This window comes from Schistocerca cancellata, chromosome 9 (assembly GCF_023864275.1).
Source record: "Schistocerca cancellata isolate TAMUIC-IGC-003103 chromosome 9, iqSchCanc2.1, whole genome shotgun sequence".
Lineage (NCBI taxonomy): Eukaryota > Metazoa > Arthropoda > Insecta > Orthoptera > Acrididae > Schistocerca > Schistocerca cancellata.
The window spans coordinates 106,906,968-106,925,772 of record NC_064634.1 but is presented as its reverse complement, the minus strand read 5'-3'; positions in this window follow the sequence as shown (position 1 = coordinate 106,925,772).

The following is an 18,805-nucleotide window of genomic DNA, read 5'->3' as shown; positions in this document are numbered from 1 at the left end:
CTCACTGGAGTAAGACGGCACCAGACATTTAAAATAGTACCCGTGGATTAAATTGCAGCGTAAGCATAATTTTCCGCTGCGCCTGCACCAGTAAAGGTGGCAAAGGGTCAGCAACGTGATGGGATGGACAGGAGAGTGAGCCGAGGTACTTGTGTGTGTGTGTGTGTGTGTGTGTGTGCGTGTGTGCGCGTGTGTGTGTGAGTTAGTGCGTGTGGGTATGAGTTGGGTGTGTTGTAACCGCTTCGAATTTCTGTCAGGGTATCAGTGTTAGGGAAATCACTTTTTCATAATAATTTTTAAATTAGCGTTATTTGAAGTATTTAAGTAGAAATGTAATTAAAAGGAAACAAAATGTCTAAGAACATGAAGTTATAAGGAACAAAGCTGTAGTATCGTAATTTGCTTTTGATTATACATGCACGTAACCATCACTGTTAGCTCAATACTATCCTGAGCATATTCCGATTCCTATTCTGAGTCCAGTCTTGTGATTGCGATTGTTCGTGTTCTTGAGACTGGTAATATTACGTATTGTGTAAAGCACTGAAAATATACCAAGTTATGTTACAAGTTGTACCTATCATCTTACAAAAGTATTACTTGCGCCAATTAGTGCAGTTTTCATCATCCAAAATATAGTTTATTTAAAGAGACAGAAAGATAGATTCTTTACTGATTAGAACTGAAGATCTTTGACGTTTGACGTTAAATGGAATTATCAAGCGAAAAGTAAAAGGTGGAATTAACTGATTTTAGTGTGAATAGTTATAGAAGTTAATAATATCGATTAGTATAAAATCTCAGTACTGCAGACTCTTAGAATCTCTGGTCAGACGTAAATTTTGACCTAGACGCAATATTTTGATAATATGTTGATGAATATTGGTCTATGCAAAGAAAAAAATAGGAAAGGCAATAAACTTTGCAAATATATAATTAAAAATCGGAATCAATAGTGGAGGCAATAGCCTGCCGGTGTGGCCGAGTGGTTCTAGGCGCTTCAGTTTGGAACCGCGCGTCCGCTACGGTCGCAGGTTTGAATCCCGCCTCGGGCATGGATGTGTGTGATGTCCTTAGGTTAGTTAGGTTTAAGTAGTTCTAAGTTACAGTCTACTGATGACCTCAGATGTTAAGTCCCATAGTGCTCAGAGCCATTTGAATCAATTTTGAGCCAGATCATTACGTGGGCATAGCCCGTACTGTAGCGTGTGTAATAAACAGTTCGTTAGTATTGCACGCAGCGATTATAAACTATTTAAATTAAATTTAAACGAGCTGTGTCTTTCTGGAGCGAATTGTTGGTTTTCAATCTGTGTTCTTATAAGCACCCAGAGTATAATAAATGAACTGACGCTTCGTCGCCATGTTACTCAAATAAAACAAAATAAGTGCTAGCATACTCCGGCAACAGTACGTACGATTTACGTCAAGATCTGCACATACGACGATGCAACAGCCAAAGAGACCCACACGTTAAAAATATCTACAGTCAAGAAAGAGCACGCCAACCCGCCTCCAGCATCACTGGTTGTGTGTGTGTGTGTGTGTGTGTGTGTATGTGTCGTATCGTATTCTCTAGGTAAGCTGAGCTGAGCTCCGAAATTGTGATCGGTACCATTCAGTAATCTTCGTGTCGTCTCTCATTTGTTTAAAACTGCAAGCGACCTCAGAGATCTACATTATAACGAAGACATCTTAAGGTTCGTTCCAAAGTTGTGACAGGTGCATATCTCGTTTTGTGTTACGACTTGCAGCAACCTCAGCGATCTAGTAGCATGGTGACGTCTCTTGCTATGTGTGTCAGGGAGAAATATATAACGCAAGGATTTAGTAAACGCGAGCGTCTGTATAATATCATTTACAGTCTGTCACCATAGGTGGGAGTAGAGGAGGAATATCAATGGCAGCCGCGGGGTGTGGAGGACAGACAGAAAGAAATAGTTTTATTTTGCTTTGCTGCCAACTCCGGGGCCATAGATCGATCAGTTTCTGAGGAACAAATAGCACATGGAATTAATGTTTGGTGAAGATGTATTACAGTGACGTTCATTTTCACAAGTGTTGTTTTTAATATGATTTGATGTTAAGAATATGAACTTAAATGATTGTGGTTGTAATACAATTTAATGAGTAATGGCGTTTTAAGTATTTACTAAACATTAAGCTCCGTGTCTCACCTCATAACATGTTTTTTTTTTTATTTCATAACTTTTCAGTAAGTCAGAATTATAGGTGACTCCGATGGGCCAGGAATAACTTCATCGACGGTCGGAGTGGCCGTGCGGTTGTAGGCGCTGCAGTCTGAAACCGCGAGATCGCTACGGTCGCAGGTTCGAATCCTGCCTTGGGCATGGGTGTGTGTTATGTCCTTAGGTTAGTTAGGTTTAAGTGGTTCTAAGTTCTAGGGGACTGATGACCTCAGACGCTAAGTCCCATAGTGCTCAGAGCCATTTGACCCAATAACTTCATCGACATTCGTCGCTAAATGGTTTATTGATTAAAATTGGACACACTTTCACCTATTAGGTACATTGCGACTGTTCGAGAGTTGAGACTGGCAGCAGCTTAAACATGACGTTATAGTGACGAAAACTACGGGCATGTGCCGATGTGTATAGAGTAGAACCCGAAAGAAAAATGACACTGCTACAGGCACAGATGGTAGTAGCTGTCGTTGATATTAAATCTTGCAGTTTTGATTATACGAAATTATGTTTTAGAAACCCGAATTTAAGAACAGTATTTTGTAAAACTTATTGTTTACAGCTGAGGGGGAAGGGGGGGGGGGGAGTCCAGGCGGTTGCGTGATTGAAGAGGTCTATTCCGTCATCTAAAATCCGAGAAATTAAGCACTGTGTCATTCATTACTGGTCTCTAGTTGAACGTCGTGAGTGATCAACTAAAGCCCAAACAAAAAAATTTTCCACGGTATGATTTTATACTATTCGCTACATATTGCAACTGTTCGTGTATCTTCAGATGAATATTTATAACTGCGAAGTGTAAGTGAGGGTAAGACAAGTCGAGCATCAGAAAAGACAGATTTTGGTAAAATTTGATGTCGTGGAAGGGCTGTAGCTCAGTGTCACTGTTGTTCGAGTTCTACGTTGAAGTAACACTGAAGAAAGTCGAAGATTATTGTGGGGCAAGAATTAAAGTTGTAGCAGAAGATATACTGTTCGAGAGCTGAGATTCACAGATGATGCGACAGTTTCCTCCGCAAGACCTAGCGAAAAGAGTGGGTGGCATACTTGATTTAAAAAAAAAGCTTAAGAAGGGACAAAGTTAAGAAGAAGGTGGTGAAGAGCTACATGAAGTGGAACCAGTGGAAAAATGCTCCTATCGGAGCATTTGTTTATTTGAAAGACTCTGACTGAAAAGTGGGGTACCAGCTGCTTCATTCTACTTTCCTCAGCCCATTTAAAACTTTTCCCAAAAGTTTTGGCACGTGAACATATTCGTGCTTGTTTCAACATGCAATTCACCTCAGACTGCGACAAGCTCCCCTAACTGTTACGCGCTCACACCCATTAGTCCATCGCTCACACTCATCCGCCCCCAGTTGCTCTTTCTCACTCTGTCATTCAGACGAACCGTTTTTCATTATCTCTTTGTGTGTCTCTGTCGTCGTCACCTGCGTCACAGTCACAATCCCCTACTTTCTGTTCTACTATCACAGTCTTCTCTCACTGTCACTGTCTTATTCTTGAACTCCCTTGCTCCTCATATCTCATTCCTTGCTTCCTACTACTGCTGTCGCTTCTCGCTGTCACTATCTCTCTCTTCCTCGCTGTCATTGTCATATTCTGTCTCATTATCACCGGATCTCACCCACTTCCACTTTCTCTGTCTCTTTATTCCTCCATCGTCCCCGTGGCAATGTCTCTTTCACTCTTTTCCTAGAAATGTTATGTCTCTGTCTACTATGCGCCACTGCCACCTTTTCCCTCTTTTTCTCCCACACTGTCATTGTTTCCTTCCTATAGCACAACTATTTTCTAACATCTTCCAATATGTTTTGTTACTTTTTCGCCTCTTCGTCACTAACACTGTCTTCTTCTCTCTCAGCATAAAATAGCGCGAATATGTTCACATGCCAAAAGTTTTGGGGAAGTTTTTAAATGTGTTAAATAAGGTAGAATGAGGTAACTGGTACTGTTCTTTCCTGTCAGAGTCTTTTAAATAAACAGGAGCAAATTTTTCCGATGGTTCCCTTCCTTTCCCTGCTGCAGCGGAGCCTGAAACTCACATAAAAAGTAATGTATTGGTCAGTAAAATCTTGAAAGTTGAAACAATGCTAACCTGATTTTACACCTCTGACCAGATTTTACGTGCAAAATATTTTTGCAGGTGCTACAGTATTATAACATGGGTCTTTTTTTGTGTAAAGCCTCGTCACCAGTTTTGTAAAGGCTTCGTCGCTACTGCGGTGCAGGCCGAGTTGCCACTGTTGTTACGGTAGGCCGAATTGTGAGTTTGTGAAACGCCTTCATGTGCAGCACACAGCTAAAACAATTTCTCCCTGCCACTATTGCACAATTATGCCCCACGGTGCGGTAACATGGCAGAAGAACGAAGGTTCTACGACACTCCAACAAACTAGCAACAAAGTCACACAAATGATTAAAAAAGGTTTACTTATTTTTATGAAATGTTGAAATATTAACTCTGCCACACTGCATGTGCTACAATACAAAAAAGGCGTTCAATAACCAAGTGCAGATAATCATAGATAAACTTCACACAGTATAGCAAATGGAATTACAACAGCTGTCTGTTCAATTCTAAGAGTTCACTAAACGACGTTCCCTGTATAAATCAGCCCTGGACGATGACCTATAACCAAGTGGGTGAGAGCTGCTCTTCTGTCTTGCGAGTAGGCGTATGTCCGTTGTCGTCCGGTCATTGGCGGATTGTACTCGGTCGCCAGTTGGCCGAGGCGAAGTCTATACCTTCATCCTCAGCGCTGGTGGAACTCGCGTAAATGGCGAGTCCCTATGGCACTGGCACCAGCTAGCATCCTTTTGTCTGTGGTGCTTTTGCCCTGGCTTTGTCTTGTTAGATCGACGCAGCAGGGTTCCCAGATGACAACGGAAACACTTCACAGCATATTTCTCCATGCTACATTACTTTATAAACGAAGTTTTCGCTTCACACCAGATTTTAGGCGAAACTCTGTATCTCAGAAACGAGTTAAGATATGAAGGAAAATTTTCAAGGTTGTTCGAGATCGGCATCTTAGTAATACATCGCAAAAATTACAACCATTTTTTGTACGTAGACGTATCTGAATCCGCGGCTGGGTTTTGGTACCCAAAAATCAAGCTTTTAGGGTGAAACCTGAGTTTCTCTTGGCGTAATCAATTTTCAAACAACTTGAGGGTATTCAGCCAGTTAATATTTTCAGCGACCGCAGATATTTAGGCAGGAGTACACCCCACCATTTTCAAGGCAAACTCCAAAGGACAGACGATGTACAGGCAAATTTAAAACCCCGGTTCTTAGACTGATGCAGGAAATATAACACACACTGAACACTAGTGCCACCAAAGTAGACCAAAGTCTGAGATATCGATAGCGAGAGTATGAACTAGATGGTGACATAAACTTGTTACAGCTGGGATTCACAGGCACATTGACAACGACATACAAATGTGTCAGTTTACATTACGTTGACATGGCTTAAGGCCGTAATATCAATTGATAATGGCCTAAGGCCGAAATTGCAATAGTGTGTAACAAAAACTTATCACAGACCCTAGCGTAAAGGTGATGTCCTTCAAAAAGGTGAGGTAACATTGACTCTGTCCCTTTGTTTTTTTACTATGTAGAGAGCAGGATTCCAAATAGAGTTTAAACAAAAACCTCCATCCCTGTTTACGAGGTTGCTCGCTAATTTAATCTCAACTGCCTCCTTAATAACATTGTCCCAATAGCGAGACGTGCACGCCAAAATTTCGGTGTTGTTAAATAGCAGGGGGTGACCAGTATACAAGCAATGTTCGCCAATAGCAGATCTACTTGGCTGCTGTAATCGTGTGTGCCGTTTATGCTCAGTACATCGGTCCTCCACGGTACTGATAGTTTGACCAATATATGCCATGCATGCCACAGTGTTCCTTGTAGCTGTCATGTGAACATGGAATCGATGGATCGAGGAAGGCTATATTCAGTGCCAAGCAGAGTCTCAGCGACACGCACGTCTAGCGCCCGACAGGACATCGTATTATCCGCTCAGCAGTGGAAGACTGATCAGCCACTTGACGAAACTTGAGTGAGGAAATGGTCTTGTTTGGGGGAAGACAAGTAACAACAGGTACGGTGTATGACTTCGTACACAGCGGTAAAGAGAGGGGACCTATAGGGTGGTGCAGCAACTGTCGCTACAGGAAATCTGGACAGGAGCAGAAATAATTAGCGAACAAGTTAACGCAGCAATCAGAAGACTTACTTAACTTCTATTTCTCTAAGCGTGCAAATACTCATTACAAATAACGCAGCAAGAGAGAGAGTCCAGCTCTCAATGTCAACAAGGATTAGGCTCTGAACTAATCACAACGATGTTGTCGGATAAACGACTAGGTGGTGTCTGCTTAGCATCACGTGACGAAGAGGTTCCGGGTGGGCTGAGTGGCTGCCGCCAGCTGTCCTATGTTGTGGCGGCAGATGATGGTCTTGGTACCCATCTGCTGCAGGCCAGGTTCAATGGGCATGCTCCGTTGGGTCCGCTAGATCGCACACGCCTGCTATCACAGTCTGACAATAACTTGACGTTCTGTTGCCAACTTAAAGATGCCGAGACATGACACCACAAAAAGGACAGTGCAGCGATGTTTGTACACCATGTACTGTCAACATAGCCGCCAACGTTGCGGTTTCCCTTGATGTGTCAGCAGGGAGGGGTGCGCCGACAGCCTTACACCCCAATACATCGGACAGAGCAGTGGCACCACATCATGTTTCCAGACAAATCAAAGTTCTGCATACAGAATCACTGTGGACGTATCCTTGTGTGGAGACTCCGAGGAGGACGAGCATGCCAGACTGCATTAGTGGTCGCCTCGCCGTTCAATCTCAGGACGTGACGTGATGGAACGAAGTGGCAATGCCCGCAAAGATCGATCACTTCTGGTTAGCACAGCCGGTAAATTGTAGAACAGGCGTCGTAGTTCTGACATGTTAAGGCGGGTACCCGTGCCGTATCATGGAGATCTTCGTGAAGTTATTTACCAAAGAAGCAATAAAAGACCAAATGCTGCCCATGTTGGCCTGATATCGCCCGGCGCAAAGGGTGTTAGACAGTCGCACTGGCCAGCGTGTTGTGCAAATCTGTCACCTGTTGAAAACAGCTGGTCATGGGAAAGACTGGTACGCCACGTCTTGCTGGACGGTTAACGAATTCTGGCATCGTTTTGAAGTAGCATGGGATGAAGTATGAACGTCTGCCGTCCTAGCTCAGTTTCACTGGATCCCCATCATGATCAGAAACAGTTATTGCTGCCAGAGGTGATACATTTGTCTGTCAAATTTGACATCCTTTACAGCACTAATTACACTGAATGACAAAATCCTGAAGCAGTCAAAAGACATGACTGGATATCAGTGCAACTTCGTACACATACAAACCCAAACGGCAAGAGTGTCGATGATTAGAAATGTTATTCTGAATGACAGGTTGAATGACCACCAGATTAGGGTAATTAAGGGTCGAGGAAACTGGAAGGTACTGAGTGATGACTGTGAACAACACGGAGACGCCACGTGTAAGACAACTTTGTCACCGGGTGACGCAGCTGTGACTCATTTTGGGCCTCCATGTAGCAGGACGGTCAAATCGTGCAATATTCAGATTTGTGGCGCTTTCAGATGTGACACTGACTTGATGTTGGACGGCATGGGAACGTGAGGCCAGGCATACTCGTCATGGAAGGTTCCGTCAAGCACGTCAGACCACCACAAGGGGGTACCGTCGTATTGTGCACCGAGCACATACCAACGCCTTCACATCTCCACCTGTCGTTCGAGAACAAGTAATAGACTTAAGGCAGCATTCTGTTTCATGCCGCACAATTGGCCAGAGACAAGCGGCAGTCGGACTAGGGAATTACCGAGCCGCCGGCCGGGATAGCCAAGCGGTTCTAGGCGCTTCAGTCTGGAAACGCGCGACCGCGACGGTCACAGGTTCGAATCCTGCCTCGGGCATGGATGTGTGTTATGTCTTTAGGTTAGTTAGGTTTAAGTAGTTCTAAGTTCTAGGGGACTGATGACCTCAGAAGTTAAGTCCCATAGCGCTCAGAGCCATTTGAACCATTTTGAATTACCGCGCCATTCGTAGGTTACCGTTAACACCACAACACAAACGGTCGCGTTTCGAGTAATTCCGTAACCGCAAAGCATGGATGTTCGTAATGGCGTCCCACTGTGCTCACTGATGAAATGTGGCTCTACACTAACGCGGATGACCATTGTCAGAGATTAATGAGGTGGCCCGGGCAGAGATTGCTTCCTTCCAGTGTTTAGGGAGGCAGAGCGCTGTTACTCTTGGCGTGAAGCCGTGGGGAGCCACTGAGTATGACTCCAGGCCACGGCTGATATCGATTACGGGAACTCGGGTAGCACAACCGTAGGTGACGGACATCCTGCGTCCTCACGTGGTACTTCTCATCAGACAGTACCGTGATACCACTTACCAACTGGACAGTGCTAGACAAAATACGATACATTGTTCTGTGAAATGTCAGCATGTTGTTCACATACTCCCATGACAAGCAAGAACCCCAGATCCGTGCCGTGAGTGTTGGACTAGCTCTCACGTTAACTTAGTCGCACTGCCAGTATCCTTGATATCAAGAATGAATTACATCAGTCATACAGATGTGGACCAGTTTGCGTCAGTAGGAAATGCAACGGCTTTTTGATACTCTTCCTAGCCGAAACAGTTCGTGCATCCCGGCCAGAGAGGATGCAACGTCAGACTGATCAGAGCGGGCTACTACTGCAATGTTCTTCGTAATCTTGACTCTAGTTTGTAATGACTGACATAATATCACAGTATTCTACAGCACTGTCCCTCTACTTAGCTTGCATTTATCGCGAAACTCTCTCCCAGCGCAACGTTGCGAGTGACTGGAGAAAAGCATGGGTAGGAATAGTAAAAGAAAGGAGTCACAAAATTACAGACCAGTATCCCTAATATCGGTTTGATGCAGAATCCTTGGACATATTCTCAGTTCGAATATAGTGAATTTCCTTTGCGGGAAAAAAAAATTCTTTGCACAGATCAGCACGGTTATAGAGAGCATCGTTCGTGCGAAACTCCATCGTCTCACATGAGATCCTAAGAACCATGGATGAAGGGCAACAGGCGGATTCCATAACTGTAGAATGAAGTTTTTACTCTGCAGTTGAGTATGCGCTGATATGAAACCTCCTGGCAGATTAAAACTATATGACGGACCGAGACTCGAACTCGGGATCTCTCACTTTCGCCGGCAAGTGTTCTAGCGACTGAGATGCCCAAGCAGGATGTTTCATATCAGCCTACACTCGACTGCAGAGTGGAAGTTTCACTCTGGAAACATCTCCGAGGCTGTGGCTAAGCCATGTCTCCGCAACAGCCTTTCTTCCAGGAGTGCTAGTCTGGAAGGTTCTACAGGAGAGCTTATGTGAAGTTTGGAAGGTAAGAAACTAGGTACTGGCGGAAGTAAAGCTGAGCAGACGGGTGGCGAGTCGTGCTTGGGTAGCTGAGTCACGAGAGCACTTGCCCGCAGAAGGCAAAGGTCACGAGTTCGAGTCTCGGTCCGGCATACAGTTTTAATCTGCCAGGAAGTTCCATAATTCTAGGTTTGCGAACAGCGTTCGGCAGGGTGCAACACTGTCGACTGTTAACGAAAGTACAGGCATACGGATTAGGTTCCCAGGTGAGCGGTTCGAAGACCTCTTAAATAACACTGCCTAGCACGTTGTTCTCGACAGCGAGTGTTCGTCAGATAGAAGGTTATCGCCGGGAGTGTCCCAGAAAAGTGTGATAGGACCACTGTTATTTTCTATATACATCTGGAGGACAGGGTAAGCAGCAGTCTGATGATGTTCGCTGATGATGCTGTGGTATGTGGGAAGATGTCGTCGTTGAGTCACTGTAGTACGATACAAGATGACCTAGAGAAAATTTCTAGCTGCTGTGATGATTGGCAGCTAGCTCTAAATGTAGAAAAAGGTAGGTTAATGTGGGTGAGTAGGGAAAAAAAGCATACTATTAGGTTACAGTGTTAGTAGTGTCTTGCTTCACAGCCGGCCGGAGTAGCCGAGCGGTTAAAGGCGCTACACTCTGGAACCGCACGACCGCTATGGACGCAGGTTCGAATCCTGCCTCGGGCATGGATGTGTGTGATGTCCGTAGGTTAATTAGGTTTAAGTAGTTCTAAGTTCTAGGGGACTTATGACCACAGCACTTGAGTCCCATAGTGCTCAGAGCCATTTGAACCATTTTTTCTTGCTTCACACAGTGATGTCGATTAGATATCTAAGAGTAACATTGTAAAAAGGCATGAAATGGAGCGAGCGTTTAACGATTCCAGGAGGGAAAGCGAGAATTGTGGGAAAGTTTGGTTCGTTTATAAAGGACCGCATATAGTACACCAGTGCGACTCATCGTTAAGTACTGTTCGAGCTGTTGGGATCCGCAGCAGGTTGGATTAAAGGGAGACATCAAATCATTTCACGGGCGGGCTGTTAGTTTGTTACCGGTAGGTTCGAGCAACTCGCAGGCATGACGGAGGCACTTCGGGAACTCAGATGGGAAGGCGGCGCTCTTTTCTACGAGCGCTATTGAGAAAATTTAGAGGAGCGGCATTTAAGGCTAACTGCAGAACGATTCTACTGCCACAAACGTAGATTTCGCGTAAGTAATATGAAGATAGATTAGGACGTGTACGAAGGAATATAGATAGTCCTTTTTCCCTCGCTCCATTTGCGAGTAGTACAGGAGAGGATATGACTTGTAGTGGTACAGGGTTCCATCCACCATGCATCATACGGTGGCATGCGGAATATGCAAGTAGATGTAGATGTAGATGTAAATGTAGATACCCTCTTAAACGGGGAAGCTTCATTTCGATTCCTCATCTTCTTATGGGTGCTTCTCTCATTATTGTCAAACAGTGTATCTGCAAAGTTTACCATATAATCTTTCTGCTGTGGTGTTACGAACTGTAAGTAACATTCCTTATTTCCCGTTCTTTCTAGTTTTGCAGTTTTCAGAAAATGGTTCAAATGGCTCTGAGCACTATGGGACTTAACATATGTGGTCATCAGTCCCCTAGAACTACTTAAACCTAACTAACCTAAGGACATCACACACATCAATGCCCGAGGCAGGATTCGAACCTGCGACCGTAGTGGTCACGCGGTTCCAGACTGATTAGCAGTTTTAATGGCCACCAGTTGTGCACGTCGACATCGGACTTGTTCATAACAAAAGAGCACATATTTCCACCTTTAGTAGATAGTCATTCTCATTTACTGGACCACAGTGCGGTAACGCCGAATACGCAATCGATTTTCCTGAAGAGCAGCCTCCAGTGGCGGCTGCAGTAAGCCAGAGCAGCCCACGGGGCCGGCCAGTTGTGGTGGCCCGTTTCCCGCGTGACCTGCTCCCCTCGTGACGTCACTCAGCGGCCGCAGGTCGGCGCGGCGTCACACAGCGGCGGTCCGCGGCAGGTGCGGGATGTCGCCGCGGCTGGTCACCAGCATCCGAGCGGCTCTCACGCCAGATCAATAGCGCCGCGTAGGCGGCGGCGGCGGCGGCGGCGGCGGCACACGCATCTATAGCGGGCACCTTGTGCGTGCAGCTGCTGCGATTGCGAAGTACTGCCGTCAGCGGACGTCCAACAGACAGAAAATACGTACTGGAACTCCCCAATAGTCAGGCGGGTAGGCAGTACGGCTGTAGATAAAATATTAACCCATTATTGGCCATTTTCCCTTTTTCGGGACGCGTATATTTTACTTATTTCTATGTAAGCAATGGAGCTTTTAGACTTTATTGTTGCACCTGTAGGTTCAACTAACTGCTATAATGCCTGCAAATGCAAAATAAATAACTTTTTTCTAAGTACTTCATGTCAGGAAAATTATAAACTTGCCGATTTTTTGTTCTCACACTTGGCAGCACTGTATGTTTGCTGGTAGTTCCTGGACGACAATGAGCTGTGGTTTAGTTGCCTGGGCGTGTTTGTTATGAACATATGGATGTCCGTGTAAGATTACGTATACTTCAGATTTTTTCAAGTAAGTGCAATATCGATATATTTTATGCGTCACAATAATGGGACAATGGCAAGTTACACTATCATTTATTGTTGATGTGCCCATATGGGTGGCGTAGAGCTACCGGACAAGCAGATATCACTTTATAGGACGAGGATAAGGTCAAAGAAATGGTGGTGGTCATTATTCACACAGATGATAGATATCTGCGTAGTAAACACATGGCGTGCATACCAAACTGCTAACTCTAATGAGAAGCTCTCACTTTTGGATGTCCGACGAAGAGTAGTGATGTTTTACCTATCAAAGAAAACAGGATCAGTACCAAAACGCAGAGGGCCACAAGGAAGAAAATTGATGGCAGGACGGGTGAGCACAGATGTACGACTAGATCTTGGAAATCATTTCATTGTTCCAAGTACCGCTACGGCCGCAGGTTCGAATCCTGCCTCGGGCACGGATGTGTGTGATGCTCTTAGGTTAGTTAGGTTTAAGTAGTTCTAAGTTTTAGGGAACTGATGACCTCAGGAGTTAAGTCCCATAGCCATTTGAACCATTTTTGATACATACATATTTCTTCAAATGATTCAAATGGCTCTAAGCACTATGGGACTTAACATCTGAGGTGATCAGTCCCCTCGAACTTAGAACTACTTAAACCTAACTAACCTAAGGACATCACACACATCCATGACCGAGGAAGGATTCGAACCTGTGACCGTAGCAGCAGCGCGGTTCCGGACTGAAGCGCCTAGAACCGTTCGGCCACAACGGCTATCATATTTCTTCCAAAGCACATCGATGTACACCGATATTTTCTTTTCTCGCTATTTATCGATAAATGGATGTAGAAATCGCAATATCGAGTACCGATATTTTTATTTTATATTATATTTTTTTCACATTGTTTGTAAAATATTTGAAGTCGAGCTTTTGAAATTCTAGTAGGACTTAATTCGACTTTTGCTGTGTGAAGTAGTCTCACTACTGTTTGAGCTCTCGTCACGTCCAGCCTTTCTCTTTGACTGAGTAAATCAAATATATGTGGCACAAAGAATAACACCGATTGCAGTAGCGGGTGGTGGTGTGGATGGAATAATAAGATTTACGTTGTAAAGAAATAGCAGACCAATTTAGTTAAAAACCAATTTTAAACGCAACTAGCTTGCTACGAGGTGCATTCAAGTTCTAAGGCCTCCGATTTTTTTTTCTAATTAACTACTCACCCGAAATCGATGAAACTGGCGTTACTTCTCGACGTAATCGCCCTGCAGACGTACACATTTTTCACAACGCTGACGCCATGATTCCATGGCAGCGGCGAAGGCTTCTTTAGGAGTCTATTTTGACCACTGGAAAATCGCTGAGGCAATAGCAGCACGGCTGGTGAATGTGCGGCCACGGAGAGTGTCTTTCATTGTTGGAAAAGGCCAAAAGTCACTAGGAGCCAGGTCAGGTGAGTAGGGAGCATGAGGAATCACTTCAAAGTTGTTATCACGAAGAAACTGTTGCGTAAGGTTAGCTCGATGTGTGGGTGCGTTGTGTTGGTGAAACAGCGCACGCGCAGCCCTTCCCGGACGTTTTTGTTGCAGTGCAGGAAGGAATTTGTTCTTCAAAACATTTTCGTAGGATGCACCTGTTATCGTAGTGCCCTTTGGAACGCAATGGGTAAGGATTACGCCCTCGCTGTCCCAGAACATGGACATCATCATTTTTTCAGCACTGGCGGTTACCCGAAATATTTTTGGTGGCGGTGAATCTGTGTGCTTCCATTGAGCTGACTGGCGCTTTGTTTCTGGATTGAAAAATGGCATCCACGTCTCATCCATTGTCACAACCGACGAAAAGAACGTCCCATTCATGCTGTCGTTGCGCGTCAACATTGCTTGGCAACATGCCACACGGGCAGCCATGTGGTCGTCCGTCAGCATTCGTGGCACCCACCTCGATGACACTTTTCGCATTTTCAGGTCGTCATGCAGGATTGTGTGCACAGTACCCACAGAAATGCCAACTCTGGAGGCGATCTGTTCAACAGTCATTCGGCGATCCCCCAAAACAATTCTCTCCACTTTCTCGATCATATCGTCAGACCAGCTTGTGCGAGCCCGAGGTTGTTTCGGTTTGTTGTCACACGATGTTCTGCCTTCATTAAACTGTCGCACCCACGAACGCACTTTCGACACATCCCTAACTCCATCACCACATGTCTCCTTCAACTGTCGATGAATTTCAATTGGTTTCACGCCACGCAAATTCAGAAAACGAATGATTGCACGCTGTTCAAGTAAGGAAAAGGTCGCCATTTTAAGTATTTAAAACAGTTCTCATTCTCGGCGCTGGCGGAAAAATTCCATCTGCCATATAGTGCTGCCATCTCTGATACGTATTGACAATGAACGCGGCCTCATTTTAATACAATGCGCATGTTTCTATCTCTCTCCAGTCCGGAGGAAAAAAATCGGAGGCCTTAGATCTTGAATGCACCTCGTATTTCTTCACATCGACATTCTTCAAAAATAGTTGCCGAAAAGGATTAACAAAAATCTAACTGATAAGACTGGTCGTTCCAATGGGTGGGAAACGCTTGAGGGGAAATGCTAACGTGATCGGCGCTTTGCGTTACCAACAGAAGCTGCGATGTTAAGCTTCACTGCGCAATTTTGACACTACAGCTGCTATGTCGTTGACGTTAGCAGAAATGGAAAAAAGAAAACAGGGAAGTCGACATGAAGTGTTCCGGACAAATCTGATAGTCACGAAAATGAACGATGGACACCTTTTATTGTGCCACTTACAAGCAGTCACCATTGCTAGCAACGTGGTTATCTCCCAAGCGTGAACGTGCACCATTTTCTTTCAATCCTTGCTCTCAGGAGGGTAGGGAGGCTGCTAGCTTGTTGATTTACGGAATAAATCAGTACTTAAATATGCAGCTCTAAAACCGGCACTGTATTTATTATGTGCAGCCTATAGGCAGGTACGTCGATATCTAATCCACCGATATATCGATACATCGTTCTCTTCTCCGATGTATCGTGAGCAGATATTGATATTTTTTAAACATTAGACATCGATATTTCTCATTCCTGATATTTTTGGAAATATCAACATTCCTAGTACACAGCAGTACTGTTCTTACTGTCGTTCAGCAGAACAAAAATGGTTCAAATGGCTCTGAGCGCTATGGGACTTAACATCTATGGTCATCAGTCCCATAGAACTTAGAACTACTTAAACCTAACTAACCTAAAGACATCACACAACACCCAGTCATCATGAGGCAGAGAAAATCCCTGACCCCGCCGGGAATCGAACCCGGGAACCCGGGCGCGGAAAGCGAAAACGCTACCGCACGACCACGAGCTGCGGACTTCAGCAGAACAGGAGTAAATATGATACGTACTCGATAAATAAGCCCCTTTCATTTACAAAAATAAACAGAAGTGGTATCTACCGTTGCTCAATGAACTGTTATATTTACTTTACTTATTTGTATATTTAACGTGATCTCTTTAGGGCTATCTGGTCTTCTGCTACACTGGACCAGGGCTTCACACGTACAATACCTCATACTTTCCTAAACAATATCAATCTTAATATGACAACTTGTAACACCGAAAATGCAGAAAACATACCTTCTGCACCACCCAAATTTTCGCCGTTTATTGTACGTTGATAACTTGCGCTGTACTTTTGATTCTGAAGCCGTAGGCTGTATTACAGAAATTGTATTTAACACGAAAGCGATGCACTAGTGTATTTTATTTAGCCTGTATATACCTGATTGTAATTATAATGAAAATGTTGTAAATTGCTGGGAACTTTATTGAAATGTATCGATAACAACGACGAAATGACACTAGCTGTGCCACTGTTTATCTTTGCGTGTAGAGAATATCTGCCGCGTTGCGAGCAGAGAGGACGCAGAGCAGCTTGAGTGATGAAAGAGTGCGGAAGTGTTTGTTGGGTGCTCCCGCCTACTCGGTGTGCAGTTACGATCGCGCCAGTGCAGACGCTCCTGATTTGTTAACCCACGAGTACTGAGAGAACGGTAGGAGTGGACAGATTGAGGAAGCTGCGATTCCTACTACTGCCTGTCCCGTAATTATCCGTGGCTCTGAGGGCGACTCGGTGTTCTTCTCGTGGAGCAGCAGCAACAACAGCAGCTCAGTATTGTAGTCGGCTACATTCTTCGTCGTCCGCACAGCTACAACATCGTAAGAGCGTTAACTGGCAAACATGGTAATGTAGAGGCTTTGCCCAGCAACATCTCTTTCACAAAGTGTGAATGACTTGAATAATAATGTAACAGGCAATAGTTAAAACCTGGGATGTCATTGTACTCAGACATTATTACCAAGTAGGGTTCGTTTCCTTTCCATGCGATCACCGAGTGTTCTAGCAATATGAAAATGCATTTTATTGTTGTTATTTTAAAAGTAAAATCGATTGCTCATTTGCTTAAAGTAAATTAAGTTCAACCTTTCAATAATCAAAAGTAAATTGCTTGCCTTTTTGTAAATTTGGCATTAAGTTACACTGAGGTAAGTGAAAGTTACTTTTTTACATAACAAAGTTCAAGTTAAGCCAGTCATTTATTTAACCAGTAATTTCATCTAATGTTAGTTTCAAAATTTTGTATCTCAGAATACGTAACTGCAAACTCAGTGCTTTCTGATTCATTTACTTTCTCGTGGAAAAGCATAACTACCTTCTGTTCCCACGCTACTGATTATTTGCTTGAATTTCTTGGCCGTTACCTTTCTCAAGATGAAGGAGATTCATTGCGCTAGAGGGCTGGCGACCGTTTAATTACCCCGTTTTTAGCTAATCATTGTTTTCTTTGTGTTATTAGGTAATTTTGTAGAAAATATTACGTGGTACCCTTTTCCCTGCCTGTACGATTCGTGAGAGATTGCAAGAAGTCGCACCCATTTCAAAATTATCATCAGTATTTAGCTTAAGGTGAGAATAGATTCCTCCTTCAGAAAGGTCTGGTGTACACCTTTCTACAACTAACCAGTGTTATTTCCCTTTGGTAACAATAGCCTTATTCCCTGTAAAATTTCATTAGACATACCCGATCACGGTCAGTTATATCACAATCCAGTATGCCGGTTAGGAATGGGGAGCTTACAAATTCGTGATAAAATGATTTGAATTTTTGTAGTGCCAATAAGAGTAAATAACAACTATGAACTACTAAAGCTAATACTGCCAGTACCTGTACTACTGCAGTTCCTAACATTAATAGTGTTAATAGTAATAGGAATAATAATAATAACAATAATGACAATAATAACAATAACGATAGTGTATTGTAGTATTCTAATGAAAACCTGTTCCTTTTCCGAAACCGATGTGTAATCACAACTACTGGATCAGTAGTTTCGGCAGTATGTATTGCCATCCTTAGATCTATAAAAAGGAAATATGTCGAGGTTACAGGCTCACAGTAAAAAAATAAATGTATAAGCTGCTCAAAGACAAAAATTACATACCCACAACAATGTGCAGTGGTAGTTACATCATACAATGCTTACACCACTCTCTCACATGAGGACCTTTCAATATGTTGTGAAATAGCTGTTACCATTGTTGTGTTGGCTACTGTGAGGGTCAGCACCGACAGAAACAAGGAGGGAGAGAAGTTGCGATGGCCAGTGGCAGGAATCCAAAATGATCTGTACATTAAACTTTCAAATTAATAGAACTCTTTATTTCTAAAAAGGAAAGAAGCATAACTTCTTGACATGAGATGGCTTGATGTGCCTCCAGTGCCTCCTATATGCAATTACTTTTATATACACTCCTGGAAATGGAAAAAAGAACACGTTGTCACCGGTGTGTCAGACCCACCATACTTGCTCCGGACACTGCGAGAGGGCTGTACAAGCAATGATCACACTATCGGCACAGCGGACACACCAGGAACCGCGGTGTTGGCCGTCGAATGGCGCTAGCTGCGCAGCATTTGTGCACCGCCGCCGCCAGTGTCAGCCAGTTTGCCGTGGCATACGGAGCTCCATCGCAGTCTTTAACACTGGTAGCATGCCGCGACAGCTTGGACGTGAACCGTATGTGCAGTTGACGGACTTTGAGCGAGGGCGTATAGTGGGCATGCGGGAGGCCAGGTGGACGTACCGCCGAATTGCTCAACACGTGGGGCGTGAGGTCTCCACAGTACATCGATGTTGTCGCCAGTGGTCGGCGGAAGGTGCACGTGCCCGTCGACCTGGGACCGGACCGCAGCGACGCACGGATGCACGCCAAGACCGTAGGATCCTACGCAGTGCCGTAGGGGACCGCACCGCCACTTCCCAGCAAATTAGGGACACTGTTGCTCCTGGGGTATCGGCGAGGACCATTCGCAACCGTCTCCATGAAGCTGGGCTACGGTCCCGCACACCGTTAGGCCGTCTTCCGCTCACGCCCCAACATCGTGCAGCCCGCCTCCGGTGGTGTCGCGACAGACGTGAATGGAGGGACGAATAGAGACGTGTCGTCTTCAGCGATGAGAGTCGCTTCTGCCTTG